At 41.7% G+C, this 15,401-nt stretch overlaps 1 protein-coding gene and 1 pseudogene across 1 annotated transcript in view; both read left to right on the top strand.

Annotated features, from left to right (window-relative positions):
- SAMD12 (sterile alpha motif domain containing 12) overlaps window positions 1-15,401 on the top strand; it is a 404,613-nt gene that overhangs the window by 284,852 nt on the left and 104,360 nt on the right. The window lies entirely within an intron of this gene.
- On the top strand, window positions 11,149-15,148 carry LOC132508408 (zinc finger C2HC domain-containing protein 1A-like; annotated as a pseudogene).

The raw sequence follows: 15,401 nt of genomic DNA, 5'->3' as shown, positions 1-15,401 counted from the left end.
GAAGCCCGCGCGCCTAGAGCCCATGCTCCGCAACAAAGAGAAGCCACTGCAATGAGAAGCCCGCGCACTGCAATGAAGAGTAGCCCCCGCTCGCTGCAACTAGAGAAAGCCCGCGGGCAGCAACAAAGACCCAGCACAGCCAAAAATAAGTAAATTAATTAATTAAAACCTTGAGGATATTTTAAAAAAGAAACAATTAGAAGTCTTCAGTCTCTCTCCTCAACCTTCCCTTCTTTCTTCTGTGACTTCCCCATCTCTCTCCCACCCACCCTTATTCCCTGCTTCTAGGAATAGGAGTTGGAAATGGCATTTATACATTTGCTTCGCAAGCATGTCCTAAGAAGCTACAGTTGTGGCATTCCCATTGCCATCGAGAAATGAAGGTGAAATAAGGAGGCATTTCTCAGATTAGGGTTCAGTGTGCCTGACCCCTGCTGTTTAGCATCAGACAGTTCAGGACCAACAAAAATGAAGCAGTGTCCCAGCACTGAGAAGCGAGCAGTGGTCCTGTGGCATACCCAGCATGGCAATAAGGGCCATCATAGATGCAGTCTCTCTCTCTCGAGACTAGCTGTCCCTTCCCACCTGGGTGTACCTCTCTTCCTTTGCAACCAGAGTCCAATGACTATGACCAGTAATGGTCAACTGCATAGCATAATGTGGCTTAATTCATTGCACAAATACAGATGGAGTATATGCATGTTTGTATGTGCCAAGTGCTGCTCTAGGCAGTGCTGAACAAACACCATCACCGCTATGACGAAGCTTTTGTCCTCTTCATGATCTGACCTCTGCTTACTTCTCCCTTCTCATCCATTCACCCTCAGTGTGCTCTATTAATGTCCAGTACGGTAGAGTAACCTACAGTCTTGTGAGCATCATTCATTATGGTCCATGTGTCTAGCGAACCTGGACCTCCTTCTACCCATTTGCCTGCCAAGCTTCCAGCCAAACATCAGGTCTCATTTCCTCTAGAAAATGGCCTCACCCTTCCTCTGAGCTCACCGAAATGTGTCTTCTTGTCTTTCATCCATACTTTAACCTTTTCAATGGTAGAGACTGTGTCAGTATGGTCCACATTCTCCCTGACACATAGTGGGCGCTCAAGAAACATTTGTGGAATTAATCACTGAATTCATTTTTATCCTTAAATAAGATCCATATATACTCATTTGCCCTTCATTTAATTTTTGTAAGACCCACAAGATAAGCTTTTAAAAGGAAGTAGAAAGATTGTGACATTTGTAACCTTATCACCCTAATTGTAGTGAGAATTAACACCTCTGTGTACTTTCTTACGAAAATCACCTCCTCTCCCTGTTATGCTTTTTAATAATAATGGAACCCCTTGGCAAAATTAAATTGGAACTGTTAGAAATATTAGGTGGTTCTTTGTTGGAATCACTTCTGGAGAATTACCAAACCCGTGCTTTCCTTACCAAGTACAAATTAAAATTTATTTTAAAAATAATATGAAGAAACAGATTTACAACTATGAAAAATTGACATGCATGTAGATAAAAGTTCTAAGCCAATGGATAAAAATGAAAGAGTGTGTTTCGGTGGTGTGAATAAGGGTATATTTTCCTTGTTGCAAAATGTCCTTTAATATCTTCTAATTATTTTTGATGGAACAAGTATTAAAAAGAAAAGCAATCTTCTTGAAAAAAGTACATATCCAGAAGGTTTTTGCTTTATTTGTGTGAGCTCAAGTGAATCAATTAAAAGTTTTCCCTGAGCAAACAAATATCTTTCCCATGCTTCTGTGTTGTATAGACTTTTTTTTTTAATCTCAGGCTTTTCATCAGCAAGATGTTCGTTTACTTGTTCAACAGGTAAACATTAAATATCTACTATAGGTCAGGCACTCTAATATGCACTTGTTTTCTCTGTATTAATAAAATGATTTGCAGTATATACATGTATCAAATCATCACATCGTATACCTTGAACTTCCACAATGCTATGTGTTATCTGTATTTCAAAAAAGCTGGAAGAAAATATTGATGACAACAGATTTTTATAGCACTTTCTACCTCCCTAAGCTCTTCCTTATACGTGAGAACTACTATCTTTCACAGGTCTATAAAGTAGGTAGGACATGTGTGTTAGAGAAACACTAGTTGCTGTAACAAATATATTCCAAAGAGTTAGTGGCTTAGTTCTCTCTTATTTAACAGTCCTAGCTGAAGATTGCAAGTCAGGAGGTGTTTCTGTTCCACACAGTCATTTAGGCGCCCAGGCTGGCAGCAGTTCTGCTGTTTTTAAGATACCATTTTTGATACCACTCCAGTCCTTTCCATTCCCACCTGGAAGTAAAGGGCCTTGAGCAAGAAACAGAGATGACAAATATCACTTGTGCTTACATTCTGTTGGCAAGAGCTTAATCACATAACCACACCAACCTCAAGGGTAGTTTGGAATTGTCATCTAGTCTTGTACTCAGAGTAAAGGGAAGAATGGATTTGGGGGCATAGCTAACAGTCTGTGCCACAGCAGATATTTTTAAATTGCCATTTGTTAGATGAAAAAACGAAGGATCAAAGAGGTTGATGGGCTTAAAATCACCCAGTTAAGCATGAACTAACAGAACTAGCAATCTGGCTCCTCAATGCTAGATCAATATGTCTTTCATCACTTCACATTGCCTAAAATTAGAGTGACAGCAAAAGACCGGCTCGGTGAAAGAATTGCTCATGGCTGTCCTGTGCACCAACTTTGTGAACATGAAATGTCATAGCACAGCGCAGAATTTGGTATTCTTCTCTTGTTTAATTTGGTTCAGCCTTGACCAGAGATGGGATCTTCCTAGTGTTGGAAGAAAGACTAAATACTGCCTTATAAACACTTTAATGCAAGCAATATGTCTGGCTATCCACCAGCTCCAGGACAAGACTGAGAACAGACTAAAAAAAATACATGCCCACATCGAAAACTGAAGCACAGTCCACAAGCATGAATATAGCTGGGGATCTCCTTTGTATCTTCAGTTGCTCCCTGTCTGATGGCTCATTTAATGAGTATTTATGGAGAGCTTATTATGTGGTAGGGACAGGGGCTAGAGAGAGGATCAAGAGAGACACAACTCCAGCCATTATGGAGCTCATTATAGACAACAGCTAACCAAAACGGTTACAAATTGGGACAAAGGATGCTGAGAGACAGAGAAATGGTGGGAGTTCTATTTCAGAGATGGTTTCTGGAAAAGCATGTCTAAGCATGTCTAAGGAGGTTTCTGGAAAAGCATGTCTAAGCATGTCCCAAAGGATAAGGAGTCAGTCATGCTGAGAACAGTGGGGAGAGCCTTCCAGACAGAAGACCAGTATATGCAGTGGTTCTGAGCAAGGAAGAATGTTACACGTTCAGAGAACTGAAGGTGTCTCTTTTGCCAAGGGACACTGAGTGAGTGGAAGGTGGTCAAGGTAATAGTGGCCAAAGTGTTCTTACGTAACTCTCACAACAACCTGTGAGGTGGGTTACTATTCATCATCCCCATTTTACAGATAAGGAAACTGAGGTATAAAGAAGTTAAATGGTTAAATAACTAGCCTAATGGCACACAGCTAATAAACAGGGGGCCAGGATTTAAACTCAAGGAGTCTAGTTCCAGAGCCTGTCCCTACTTCACTGCATTATCCTGCCATACCACCAGAGCAAGACTTAAAACCTTCCACTCTATCATAAAAAAATTTTTCTCCTTTAAAACAAAAATACCTCTCTTCCCTTAGTAAAAGGCTCTTAACCTGAGGTCTCTGGATCCCTCCCTCCTCCAAGGGAACCTTGGCTAGATTTCAGCGGGGCTGATGAAGTTGGAGATATATAATATATATTATTTTTATGTGGAATAAATATTATATATGAAATATATTTCAATCAAAATTATACTTAATTTTATGCTGAATTCAATATACGAATTACACTTAATTTTATTTTTACTGAAATGTAACATTTCTTTCTACTATGACTGTAAGTACAAAAGCTCACTACTCTTAGCAGTTCTTGTGACTTTGTCACTAGAATCACAGGTAATTTTTAATCACATAACAGTTTGTTGAAGATACCTTGAAATATCATTTGCACTCATCACCACTTTCAAATTATGATAGTTATTATTCTTGCCAGTAAATCCTACCGTTTAATGCGTCGATAAAGAAACACCTATATACTTCTATCATGAAATTTTAAGAACTTTTGGTATGTGTTTTTTAATATAACTTGATTATTTTGTAATCTTACATATTTTCCCTTTTGCATTTAAAAACATTCTTGAGAAGGACCATAGACTTCACCAGACTGCCAAAGGAGACTTCGGCACAAAAAAGGGAAGGACCCCTTCCCCTGACCCTTTCTGTGTTTAAACTTTTGCCCTCCTTCCTACGTAACTAGATTTCTAGAACAGTCCATACGGATTGTACTTTCTCACATCTCATTTGTTCCACTGTTTTCTGGCTTTCGCACCCAACTTCTTTTCACAAGATGGTAACTCTAAGATCACTGGAGTCGTCTGAGGTTTAACAGATACTTTTCAGTATCTCTTTTCCCTGAAATCTGTAGAATTTTGCCACTGTTGATCTCATTTTTCTTCAGGGGACACTCTCTTGCTTCAGCTTCAGGAAAATCACCCTTTTCTTTTCCTTGCCTGCTTTGCAAGTGCCTTTACTGACTACTCTGCTAATCGCTCCTCAGAAAATAATGTTCCTAATGTTCTTCTTGGGAAACCACATCTACTCTTAAGACATCAACTGCCCCTGTACACTGATGATTCCAAGTCCAGCCGCTTCTTTTAAGCCTCATTTCTGAGTTCCTAGCTGTCCAAAGGTAAGTTTCACCACCATATCCCAGAGGTACCTCAAACTCAGCACATCAAACATGAACTCCTCTATTGCCTCCACCACCAAACCTACTTTTTTCTCCTGCATCTGCATTTTGTTTATGGACATCAGTCCCTTCTGATCACCCAAACTAAAACCCTTAGGGTTTCCCTCAATTGTTTCCCCTCACTCACTTCTACTTCTACTGAACCAATAGTTCCTATTGGTCCATTATTGAGGAAGTCGGGTTGATATAGCCCAAGGATGATGTGTACTACTGGGACATAAATAAATGTTCTAGGTATAAGTTTTATGAGTATATTAATTTATGACCCCCTTGAAAATTATGCTGTGGTTTTTATTTTATTGAGATATAATTGGCATATAAGATTACATTAGTTACAGGTATACAACATGAATAAATACATGTCTCTATTGTGAAATGATCACCAAAGTCTGGTTAACATCTGTCACCACACATAGTTACAATTTTTTTCTCTTGTGATGAGAACTTTCAGGATTTGCTCTGTGACTTTTAACTATCTTTCCCGGGCCCACAACTTGTACCAGGAGTCTGATAGCTGAGTTATGACTTAAAATTCCAGTTTTAATGGTTCTCCTCTCTTTCCCAGTGTGGAACGTGTTGAAGAAATAGGCCATGTTCCTCTGCCCAGTGTCACATACAACTTCTTCCCTTGCTGGCTAGGGGTTTCTAACCTTTTTTCCAATGAGAACAGGATGAGGAAGGCATGGTGGTCGAGAAAGTTCTTATGTGACAAATACTGTCATAAGCCGACCCTTGCTCTTGAGGGTTGACAAGTGTTTACCCTTTGATGGTTCTTCTGAGGACACCGCCCTACCACCCCCGCTGATGGAAGTGACTCATCTGCATTCCTTTTGATGAGAGCAAATGCATCTGTGTCCTTCGATGAGTTTATGTTTCTTCACGCCACAGTAGTTCAGCAGCACATCAGCTTCTTGGCTTGAGTTGTGTTTTCCCTTTTTAAGTGTCCTCTTGGAGGAGATCTTAGCTCCTCCACACCAGCTCTCTCGCTCAGGATGGCCCAGATCTGATCCAGGGGAAATGCTGATACAGTCCTTGCACAGGCAAATGAGGGCAGACTGTCTCTAACATTAAAATCTTTTGTTTAGTCTGCCAGCAGAGCAGTTAGCACGCCGAAGGTTCTGGCTCTTTACCTATCTCGCTTTGTCCCGCAAGCTCCTAGAGACATATGTCAAGTTGTTTGAAAGTTCCTTGAAGCCTCCTCTCTAGACTTGGAATCAGAAAGCAGCCCCTCCTTTCTCTCCCCCCAAGCAAAGAGAGGCAAATTAGAATGTCAGGGACTCGTGCCCATCTTTTTTTTATAGAAAAACTCCTTCTAAAACTTTTTGATTGAAGTATACATATAGAAAAGACCATATACATTAACTGTGTACAGCTCACTGAATTTTCAAAAATTGAACACACCCATGAAACTAATACCCAGATCAAGAAATAAAACATGACTTGTATTCCCAGAAGCCTTCCCTATGCTCCCTTCCAGTGGCTACCCCCGTCTGAGGGGTAACACAATTCTCAATTCTAATGGTAAAGGATAGCATCATCTGTTTTTGTTCATCATATAAATAGAATCATTCATTTTGTACTCTGTGTGTGTGACTCCTTCATTCAACATTATACGTGTGGATGATTCATCCATATTGTTGTCTGCAGTTTTAGATGGTTTATTCTCATTTCTCTCAATTGGTCAACATGTGAACATATCACAATTTATTTCTGCATCCTGCAGTTCATGAGTATTTGGGTAGTTTCCAGTTTGCAGCTACTCTGTAAAAAGTTCTGTTCTAGATTATATCAGACATATTCGGGTGAACAAAACTATACATTTCCATTGGTACGTATTAGGAGTGGATTTGCTGAGTAGGGTAGGGTAGACTGTATTAGTTTGCTAGGGCTACCATAACAAGGTACCAAATACTGGCTGGCTTAAACAACAGCACTTATTTTCTCACAGTTCTGAAGCTAGAAGTCTGAGATCAAGGTGTCAGTAGTGTTGGTTTCTTCTGAGACCTCCTTCATGGCTTGGAGATGTCTGTCTTTTCCCTGTATTCTCTCACGGGCTTCCTTTTGTATGTCGCTGTCCAAATTTTCTCTCCTTATAAGGATACCAGTCATAATAGATTAGGGCCCACCCTAATGACCTCATTTTAACTGAATTACCTCTTTAAGATCCCATCTCCAAATATGGTCACATTCCGACGTACTAAGGGTTAGGACTTCAGCGTATGAATTTAGGGGTGGGGAATACAATTCAGTCTGTACATATATGTTCAGCCTTAGTAGCTTCTTCCAGTGTCTCAAAGTGGTTTTAATAATAAACCCTCCTTCCAGGAGTGTATAAGAGTTCTGGTTGTTCCATATCCTCACCAACACTTGATATTTTGTTTTAAAGAAATCTTTAGGCATATGCTCCCAACCTTTATGTGCTCTTGGTATGACTGAGGGGTTAAGATAATGAAACTGGCCTCGCACCTCTTTTGCAAAACTTGTGTTGCACGTGCAAGGCTCATGGCATCTCCCTTTGGGATGTGGCGTCTGTCATCCTCACAGAAAACTTCATTCTCAGACCATGTTAACTAGATCTAGAATTTTTGCTTGCTTGTTTTTACATCCTTAGGTAGAAAGGTAAGTTGGCAATGCCAGTGCCTTCATTTAATTTTTGAAATTTGACTCTCTCCCACACCTGCCCCAGCATTTTGAGAGTAACTCACACCAAAAAGGAGATGTTACCGGAAATCTCTAAGAAGTTAGATCTCTTGATTCTGATGTTGGGACCGCAGCTCTCAGGGTGAACCCTGATAATAATAGCTCTCAGGGGATGTTGACTCACCTGGAGATGTCTTCCAGCCCCAAGAGCAGTGGCTGTTCATTTGGGGCTGCAGCAATTTTCCCTTCCTCAGACCCTCTCCCATAGCTGGGCCGTGCACGTTTGCTTTTGCGCCATCATCTCCAATGGGAGACTTCTGGAAGGACTTTTCCTAACCTTATGATGACATTTAACGTACACTGAGGTTCATTGCAAAATAACTATTTAAAAACATTTATCCAAATTCCCGAGGTGACACACCCAGTGAGAATCAGAGCTCGGTTCAAAGGCTGTGCTAATGTCAAAACTCCTGCTCTTCCTTAACTGGATTCACAGATGGACACAGAATTAGTGCAGGGAAACTTAGTTACCTTAGCTTGGTATTAAATGAAGTAATAATATTCCCATATTACTACTAAGGAATCTTAACTTTTCTTGATTTGACTGAACCAAATTGGTAGGGCACAACCACAGAAAGAAGTTAAAATTTGCAACCAAAGAGAGTAGATTATATCACACAGATCTCAAAACTGTAATTGGCCCTTTATCAAGAGCCACCAGTACAAAACCATTAATGGAGGAATTTAAGAGATTTCCTTCCTGTTACATGTCTGCTGTGGATTTAAGGGAGATATTTTCTGTCATAAGCATCTATACCCCCAACTAGAAATTTATGTAGAACATAAATCACTTTACGCCCCTGTATTGACATATTAGTTCAAAACACTACTGGCATGCGGGTGAGAGAGCAGCAGGGAGGAAAATTAGGTGATCTGCTGGTAATCTGCTAATTTACAAGTTGAGAGAGGGTATTCTGGCTTGACACCACTTATATTTCTCCACGTGGCCAAGCACAAAACAGCAGCTGAGGTGGTGGTTATGGAATTCCTCCAAGATGGAAATGTGAGACCAGCCCTTCTCTCCTCCTTTTCTGCAGGTACTGACCTGCAGAGACTCTGTTGGCACCTGGAAAGTGCCTTATGTTTATCAAGAAATTAATGAATTTCTTCTCTTTTTTAAATAGAAGTGATGTTATATTGGAACTATTTGGGATAGCAGACAAGATGGATAATAAGTGATTTCAAAGAGCAGCATGGCTCCTCCAGGCAGAAGGCAGTGGCTGGGGGTAGAGGTGAAGTAGAAAGATCAACTTACCTTTTTAAGGAACATCTCTAGCAACCTCATCTATTGCATTTTTTTGCTAAGTCTGAAATATTTACCCCTGGTGTATATGATTTGTTGGAAAGAACAAATGCTCAAATTCATAAAGAGTTTCACTCCTGACACTAATTTAGTATTCTTGGTTTGGAATGTGGCTTAATTTTTACTACTATATGAATGAATACACTACACATGTGTGTGTGTATGTATACATATAAAGAAAGGAAGCGGTTTCCCTGGTGGCGCAGTGGTTGAGAGTCCGCCTGCCAATGCAGGGGACAGGGGTTCGTGCCCCACTCCGGGAAGATCCCACATGCCGCGGAGTGGCTGGGCCCGTGAGCCATGGCCGCTGAGCCTGCGCGTCCAGAGCCTGTGCTCTGCAGCGGGAGAGGCCACAACAGTGAGAGGCCTGCGTACCGCAAAAAAAAAAAAAAAATGAGGATTTGTTAAAGCGTGGGTGAGTTGGGTGGATGTCCCACAATTCGTTTAACTTTATAGTCAATGAAGGATATGTGGCTTGTTTCCAGTCTTGGGCTATTGCAAATATCGATAAAGCTGCTATGAACATTAGGGTACAGACTTCTGCACGAATAAACGTTTTCATTTTTCTGGGACAAACATCCAATAGCTTTCTTTTTTAAAAGAACATTGGTTCTCAAAAATTAAAATAAATAAATAACAAGAATTAAATGAGTTAATAGAGAATATTTAGCACATTGTTGGACTAGTAAAGTGCTTATTCATGTCAACATGCAGTAAAATTTTTCTACTATGTAAACAGGCACTATTCTAGACACAGGGGGTACAAAGATAAAAAGATACAGACCCTGCCCTCAACAAACTCACTCATCCTAATTAGACAGAAAGAGAGGAAGGGTACCAGTTATCAGCCTTAGGCTGGAAGAGGCAAGAAGATGGAATAGTTACAGGAACTCAGAAGGGGACAGTCATGTGGCAAGAGCCACTGACAAGAGCTGTGGCCTTTGGTCAAAGGATGCAACCCTGGAGACCCGCAGTGAGGTCAGCTGGGGAATCAATACCCTGAACTCCTCTCCTCCCTCCCCCTAGTCTTCTCCCAGCACTTCCCATTGGCAGGACCCAACCCAACTGGAAGCCAGAGGGCAGAGGGCCCTGTGATGCCGTCCGTGCAGGTCAGTGTCTAGGAGTACGGAGCATGATGGGGAAGGGTGCAGAGCAAACCTAGAGGAATCAGTAGACTAGATCCAACCCACACATGCACACCCAGCTCTGAATCCACTGTTTAACTTTAGGCAAGTTGCTTAATTTCTCTGCACCTCGGGTTGCTCACTGCAAAACAGGTGTCATAATGATAGTTATACAGGTTATCGGAGCATAAACTAGACGATGTCTCGAAAATGCCTGGCAGAGCTCCTGGAACGTGGTAGGCATCATTGAATGTGCTCCAGCCCCACCCCCAGCTGATGACAGTTCTCTGCACTTGTGGCTGTTTTATAGTCTTCATGTATTTCCCAGGAGCATGGTCTCTCCTAGTGTGGTCCCTAGACCATGTGCTTTAGAGACACCTGGGGTCCTTTTCATCACGCAGGTTCATGGCCCCCACCCCAGTCCAACTGAATCATGAGCAGAAGGATGGGAATCTTCATTTCGGATAAGTTTCCCCAAGTGATTTTCATGCACAGTGAAGTTTGGGAACCACCGTCCTAGAAGTCCATATTTCTAACTGACGCCCACTTGGGTGAAGTAGAGGTGAGATTTATCTGTACCTGGCAGCCGTTAGGTATAGTTCCAGCCCATCAGCTCTGGGAAGAGGGCTCTGAGACCAGGACACTAACGGTCTGTCTTGCAGTGGTAGGCCATGCTGATTCTCCATTTTGCTGGCTTTATTAATACCCGAGGAACAATGTTCCCAGGTTTTTAATTAAAAATTCTCTAACATCCAGACTCTAATTATTTTCTAGGTTGGATGTGGGCTTGGTTAGTAGCTGTCTCTGACCCCTACCTTTCAGAGAAAATTTAATAAGCAGAGCAGAAGCTGTTAAAGGGAATAAAAAGCTTTGTGGTTGAGAACAGGTCAATTCTGAGTATAAACAGGAAGAGGCCAAAACTCAGAATAAGACCAGAGGATCTAGGACCTTGCTTTAGTTTGTTAAGGAAGAGTATAAGGAAATTAATCAGCAGTCCAGGACAGACACTGAGCTCATGGCTTGGGTCTTGAATTGGTTAGATCTCAGATTGGCTGGGATAGATTGGAAAGAGCAGGAGCTTAGACAAGAGAGAATTTTATTTGCTTCTCACGTAAAACTAGAGACGGGCAGAGCAGGCCTGGGATGGCGGTTTTTCTCCACAAAGTTCTTGAGGACTCAGGCTTCTATGGCTTTTGGTGCTACTCTCCCCCAAATGTGGCCCACGTCCTCATGTTCCAGGATGGAATGCCAGTTGTCACATCCATGTTCCAAACCGCAGGAAAGGGGGAAGAAGGTACAAAGAGTATGGAGCAGCTGACTTCTAAAGAAGGTTTAGAATCTGACACACAACACATCTGATGACATCAGTTTGGCCAGAACTCGTTCACATGGCCGCACCAAACTACAGGTCTAGCTTGGAAACAATATACTACCAAATGGATGATACATTGAGGACAGCTAAGAGTCACTGCCATCGGTTCTGCCTCCTGAGAAACTTTGGACCTTCTTTTCCCAATGGAATGGTTATCATTCAGGTTCCATACAGAAACCCAGAAACCATTCCTGGTATATTTCGAAGAGAAAACTTAAGACAATTTGCAGCACAAGTGCAAAAATGAGACAACCCAGAGGTTAACAGCAGTGGGAAGCTTCTACCTTCCCTGGGGCTGGAGGGATAAACGAAGAGACAGAGTTTAGAAGTCAGGGTTGGTTGGCAGAACTTGGAACCCCAGTCGGCCATTCCAGTGGGAGCTAGAGCCAGGAGATGCAGTTCCTGCCTTAGATGCCACCAGTAGCAAAGTGATCCAGGAAGAAATATGCTGGCCTTTCCCTTCTTCTGCCCCTCAGTCTCTTTCTAGTGCCTTACACTGGCTAGAACTGCCTGGAAGCCAGAGGGCAGGGACGTCTGGGAAATGTAGTTTCATGCAAACAGAGTAGGCAAAGAAGAGGAAAGTATGGATCTGAAAGCAAACAGGTGACTAGAGCAGCACCAAGTCCAAGTTGTGGACCAGGATAAATTACTAATAATTGATACCTGGCTGGACATTTTTTCTGGATGAAAATTTTGCAAAACAAAAGTGTCCTTCTGTTGAAAGCAGGGACTTAAACAGATCTTAGTACATCAGTGTTCACAACAGCATTGTTCACAATTGCCAAAAAGTGGAAACAACCTAAATGTGCAACAACAGGTGAATGGGTGAACAGAATGTGGTATATACATAAAACTGGATATTACTTAGTCATAAAAAGGGATGAATTTCTGATACATGCTACAACCTGGATGAACCTTGAAAACATTATACCAAGTGACATAAGCCATACACAAACGAACAAATACTGTTTTATTCCACTTATATGAGGTACCTAGAATAGGCAAATTCACGGTGACAAAAAGTAGATGTTACCTGGAGCTGGGAGTTGGAGGACAATGGAGAGCTATTGTTCAATGGGTACAAAGTTCAGTTTCTGGGTTACCTGTTAACAAGGAGGGGGGTCAGGGTGGTCAGGATATACTCGACTGTGTCTAAAACAGCTCGGAAATGTCATCAAGAACAAGCACTGAGGATGGTTGTTGACTTTTGCACCCAGGAAGGTTATTGGCTGCTCAGTAAAGGCTGTTTCTGTGAATGGAAGGAGACTCTACACTGAAATGGGATGAGCAGAACAGTCCTTTCTGCATTTCTCCATTTGCTGGCTCAACAGAAGCAGTAAATAAACCCTATTCCCAGAACTATGCTGATAACATTGATGGTGGCGGCACACAAATTAGGAGGTAAACAAAAAGCCGTGTAAATTTCAAGCTCCATTAGAAACACAGGCAGAAAAAAAAAAAAAAAAAAATTAACATCTGCCAAATAGAAAAGGTCAAAATTGGAAGGGAAAGAAACTTTCTTTTTGAGATCCTAAGAAGGTACTGCCAACGTCAAAGACATGAGAGGATTCTGTTTCCTCGTTGACTTTGTGAATCATAGAATTCTTGTAAAAACCCTCTTGTCAGTATCTCCTCGAATCAGATATATGGGGTGATGGAGGATGAGCTGCACATTCTCTCTCCTGGAAAAGGAAACCATACAGCGTTTGGAGTAGAGCCACAAGATTCCATTCCAGAGCTGTCTTCTATTTTGTCCCTTACATGTAACTTTCTTTTTAAGAATCTCCAATAATATTTATGGCTTTGGCATAATGCATACGTAGTTTTCTTTTGAAGACTTCACAATATAAGTTGTCTCTGACATGGAATTGGCATAATAGTCTTGTGTAAAAGACCTCGGGCCCTTTAATCCCTTCGTAAAATGTGTTGCATGCCCCAGATCAAGTCCAGGAAATGCACTCATGTCTTTCTTTTAGTTGCTTGTGTTGAGGGGGATGATGCACAAAAGAAAACAGATATTCCTCATAAGTTCTTTGTTATGTCGTGGCAGTGCGCATTCTGGGTCTTTGATGATGGACGAGCCTTCATTTGTAAATTTAATGCCATATGTATTAACTTAGTTTCCTTCCAGGCATTTTGTATTAGTGAGCATCACATATGGCTTTATAACGCTCCCATACCAGATGCCTGGTTGTTCTTTGATTCAATATATGCAGGAAGAAAAGATGTAAAAGATGTATGGTTATGTATACCGTAACTTTGTGGCTAGGTAATCGGTCAGAAGATCCATCCTACCTGGTGGCAAGGGACTAACCTCGTTGACGTCTCAGGCTTCTGTCTCTAGATGTTACGATCCTGTGGCATATTTTCCCAGAGGTATTAAATTTGAAGAGTCACTCACTAGATGCAGTCAAATCCACCCTCCCTCCCCCAAAACCAAACAGGTATTTTGAAGTATGCATCCATATACACATATACGCATTTCAGGAACAACAGAGTTCTCTTTGAGAATGGAAATATAGTCATTGATAAATTACATTACTGAACTCCAGGCATTAGTTACAGTGGAAAGTGAGAAATTGTAGGAAACTTTTAAAATCAACATGGATTATGGCTTGAATTTAATTGTGTTGCTCAGGGCACTATGCAGGCTATCACTTGATTATATTCAATTTATCTCTTTATATACCACCACTTACTCTCCAAATGTTTCATCTATGCTCGTTGTGTTTTCTCCAGCTCTCTCAGAAGCTCTTTGAGATCAGAGCTCATGTTACACAGTAGAGACTCAATAAATACACTATAAATAAATAAAGGAGGCTACGGCCAGAGCTGGGTGGCGGCACTGGGTGCTACCGGAGGAGTCTGGCAGAGCCTGAGGCGGTGGCGCTATGGAGTCACTGTAATGGAAGTGTCCAAGTTGGAGAACTGTTACCTTGCAAGATTTGTGGAAGGGCATCCTTTCCAGTGGCATTAAAAAAAACATGGACCTATTTGCCAGAAAACTGCCACTGAAAAACGGAAGACTTTTGATTCAAGCAGACAAAGAGCTGAAGGAACGGATATTCCAACAGTAAAGCCTCTTAAACCCAGGCCTGAACCACCAAAGGAGCCATCTAATTGGAGAAGAAAGCATGAAGAGTTCATTGCCACCGTAAGAGCAGCTAAAGGCCTCGGTCAGGCCCTTAAAGAGGGTGGCAAACTTCCTCCCCTCCTCCACCTTTTTATGATCCTGATTACATTCAGTGTCCATATTGCCAGAGGAGATTTCATGAAGATGCAGCTGATAGACATATAAATTTCTGTAAAGAACAGGCAGTGCATATTAGTAATACAGGCACATTTTCTACTGATACCAAGGGAAACTCGACTTCTCGGACACAGTGTAAGGCACCTGCACTTAAAAAGTCCAGTTCTCTAACCGCCTCATCAGGATCTTCACGATTACCACAGCCAAGTGGCACTAGCAAAACGGTTGTAGGTGTTCCTTCGGGTAAAGTGTCTTCAGTTAGCAGCTCTTTGGGAAACAAACTTCGGACCTTGTCTTCCTCCCATAAAGGGATAGCAGCCCCTCGCGTAGGTAACGTGGACAAGTTAGGCCCTCCACTCCGAACTGGAAGACATGTGCAGAGGTTGCGTGACAGTGATGCAAAATCAGACAGTGCCTCAAAAGACATGAGTTATTACCCATTTAGAAATCCTGCCTCAAGTGTGCTCGCGAGCAAAAGAAAAACATATACTGAGAGCTACGTGGCCAGGGTCTACAAGTAATTTTATTGAAAAAATAACACAACAGCCTTCCTCGATTGAGGGCTACCCTTCCCCAAGCCATTTCTCACACGCTTAAAACACAGAGTTTGCACGGTAAGGAATTCTTTTTCAAAGTCATTTCTCTGTAGAAATCACACTCTGCCCCAATATCACAGACTAGACTGTTTACAAGCGTTCACATTTTAAGTATTCCTTTATGATTGTTCTCTCCTTTCTGTCCCTACCCAGGGGCTCCAGTACTTTTCTCTTACTG

This window comes from Lagenorhynchus albirostris, chromosome 17 (genome assembly GCF_949774975.1).
Source record: "Lagenorhynchus albirostris chromosome 17, mLagAlb1.1, whole genome shotgun sequence".
NCBI lineage: Eukaryota > Metazoa > Chordata > Mammalia > Artiodactyla > Delphinidae > Lagenorhynchus > Lagenorhynchus albirostris.
The sequence above is the reverse complement of the archived record's forward strand: the minus strand, read 5'-3'. Positions and strand labels throughout refer to the sequence as shown.